Consider the following 3,464-nt stretch of genomic DNA (forward strand, 5'->3'; position numbering starts at 1 on the left):
CAGAAAGCTTGTAAGTCTGTCTTCAGCCTATAAGTGATTGGAATATCTTAAAGGGGCCTAGAAGTTGCCATCTGGACTTACTGTGAGGGTAGGAAATATAGAGGTAGATGTTTTTTGACAAAAGGAGGAGACTGATTGATTTTGCAGCCCAGGAGCGGAGGTCCTTGGGACCATCAAGTGAGAAGAATGGAGAGTGGGGCCCTACCCAGAGAGGCAGTGAAGCCAAAGATGGAGACAGAGAAAATGATGTGGACAGATGGAGTGGCTGGGGACACTGGATTCAGGGAGGGAGAAGGGCTGTGTGCTAGCGCCCGGGGGGGGGTGAGGGTGGCGGGTCTGTGTAGTGTACCCTTTGGTTATTTGATGATGCATGGAGAGGGTTGTAATCATCGCAATGAAACAAAATACAAATACGATAGGATGAGTGTAAAGCTGATGTTCTCCCATGTAAACCTCACAATAAAAGCTTAAAATAAAAAAGATTAATGGAGAAACAACAACAACAAAAAAGTCAATGATGCTGAAGTTGAGGTACTCTGAAGGCACTACTGGCAAAGAACAAGGCTCCAGGAATTATGATGGAATATAAAGTGAAATCTTTCAGCAGATTGAGGCAGCACTGAAGGCATTCAGTCATCTATGCCAAAAAATTTGGAAGACAGCTACCTGGCCAACTGATTGGACTTATGCCCATTCCAAAGAGAGGTGACCCAAGAGAATGTGGAGATCTTTGGATAATATCATTAATATGCCACATAAGTATAATTTTGCTAAATATAATTCAAAACAGTCTGCAAAAGTACATTGACAGGGAACGGCCAGAGGTTCATGATGGATTCAGGTGGGGATGTGGAATTAGGAATATCATTGCTGATGTCTGATGGATCTTGGCTGAAAGCAGAGACTATCAGAAGGATGCTTACCTGTGCTTTATTGACTACGTAATAGCTTTCGATTGTATGGATCATGACAACCTATGGATAACATCGCAGAGAATAAGTATTCTGGAACACTTACTTGTGCTCATGAGAAACCTGTACATAAACCAAGAGGCTGTCGATCGAACAGAACAAAGGGACACTGAATGGTTTTAAACCAGGAAAGGTATGCACAAGTGTTGTATTCTTTCACCATACATAGTCAATCTGTATTTTGAGTAAATAATCCAGAAGCTGGAGTATATGAAGAAGAACATGGCATCAGGATTGGAGAAAGATTCATTAATAATTTGTGATATGCACATGATACAACTTTGCTTCCTAAAAGCTAAGAGAACTTAAATTACTTACTGATGAAGATTAAAGACCTCAGACTTGGTATGTGTTGCACCTCAATGTAAAAAAAAAAAAAAACAAAAAACTAAAATCCTCACCACTGGACCAATAAATAACATCAAGACAAATGGGTAAAAAAATTTAAGTTGTCAAAGAATTAATTTTGCTTAGATCAACCATCAACACTCGTGGAAGCAGCAGTCAAGAAATCAAAGTATGTATTGCATTTCTGTTGCACAAGACCTCTTCAAAGTGTTCAAGAGCAAAAGATGTCAGTTTGAGAGGTAAGGTGTGACTGACCCAAACCATAGTATTTTCAATAGCCTCATATGCATGTGAAAGTAAGACAGTGAATAAAGATCATGGAAGAATTGATGAATTTGAGTTATAGTGTTGGAGGAGATTATTAGAAGTACCATTGTCTGCCAGAAAGGAGCTCTGGTAGCTTAGTGGTTACGAATTGGGCTGCTAATCTCCCAGTCAGCAGTTAGAAACTACCAGCTGTCCCGTGGGAGATTTCCCCATGTTCCCATGAAGATTTACAGCCTCAGAAACCCTGTACAGGGTCGCTGTGAGTGGGAACTGACTCCACGGCACATAACAACAACAACATTGTCTGCCAGAAGAACAAACAAATCTGTGTTGAAAGTACAACCAGAATGCTCCTTACAAGCCAGATGGCCAGACTTCATCTGTCATATATAATATCAGAAGGGACCAGTCCCTGGAGAAGGACATCATGCTTAGAGGATCAGTGAAGAATAGGAACACCCCCGCAACAAGATGGATTAACAAAATGGAAGCAGCAGTGGGTTTAAGAGTAGCAACAATTGTGAGATTTGCACGAGACTGGACAGTGTTTCCTTCTGTTTTGCATAAAATAACTATGAGTTGTTACCAACTTGACAGCAACAACAAGAAGAACAGAAATTACATACCCAGAAGGCTTGTCCTTTCTGGGCCTAAATCCACACCTTCTCATTTTTTCTATTTGCTTTAAACGTCACTTTTCTCAAGAGCAAATTTCAGAGTCTCTTCTAACATCCGTTTTTGTCTTTTCTTTCTTATTTCTTAATGGCCTTTTGTTTTTTTCCTTATGATGTTCTTGATGTCATCCCACAACTCTTCTGGTCTTCTGTCATTAGCTTCTACTGCATCAAATCTGTCCTTGAAATAGTCTCTAAATTCAGGTAGAATGGGCACAAATACTTAATGTCTTATTTTAGCTCTTGTGGACTTATTTAAATTTTCTTCAGGTTCAGCCTGAAGCTGATCAACGGATGGTCTGTTTCACAGTCTGCCCCTGGCGCTGTATGGCTGATGATATTGAGCTTTTCCACCATCCCTTCCCACAGATGTGGTAAATTTGATTGCTGTGTATTCCATCTGGTGAGGTACATGCTATCTGTTACAGTGTTTAAAAAAGTATTTGCAATGAAGAAGTCATTGGTCTTGTAAAATTCTATCATGAGATCCCCAGTGTTCTTGCTATCCTAATGTTATGTTTTACAGTTACTGGTCCTTCCTCTGTGTTTTCAACCTTCACATTACAATCACCAGCAATTATCAATTTATTTTGATAGCATGTTTGAGCAATTTCAAACTGAAGAAGTTGGTAGAATTCTTCAATTTCATTATTGCAGGCTTTAGTGATTGGTGTGTACATCTGAATAATAGTGACATTAACTGGTCTTTCTTGTGTATTATCCTATCACAGACAGTCCTACACTTCAATATAGATCTTGAAAAGGTAATCTGAAGATGAGTGGGACAGCCAGTCCTTTCCTGTCATAGTAAACCAGATGACTATCCGATTCAAAATGGCCTATACCAATCCATTTCAGTTCACTAATATCTATGATATTAATCTTTATACATTTCATTTTGACAACTTCCAATTTTCCTAGATTCATACTTTGTACATTCCATGCTCCTATCATTAATGGATATTTGCAGCAGTTTATCCTCATTTTAAAGGAACTCTGGTAGTGTAGTGGTTATGAATCGGGCTGCTAACCTCAGGGTCAGCAGTTTGAAGCTACCAGCTGTGCCACGGGAGACAGATGATGGATCTTGGCTGAAAGCAGAGAATATTAGAAAGATGTTTACCTGTGCTTTATTGACTATGCAAAGGCTTTCGATTGTGTGGATCATGACAAGCTATGGACAACATTGTGATGTATGAGTATT

The sequence above is a fragment of the Chrysochloris asiatica genome, unplaced genomic scaffold (genome assembly GCF_000296735.1).
Source record: "Chrysochloris asiatica unplaced genomic scaffold, ChrAsi1.0 scaffold00143, whole genome shotgun sequence".
In the NCBI taxonomy this organism is placed as follows: Eukaryota; Metazoa; Chordata; class Mammalia; order Afrosoricida; family Chrysochloridae; genus Chrysochloris; species Chrysochloris asiatica.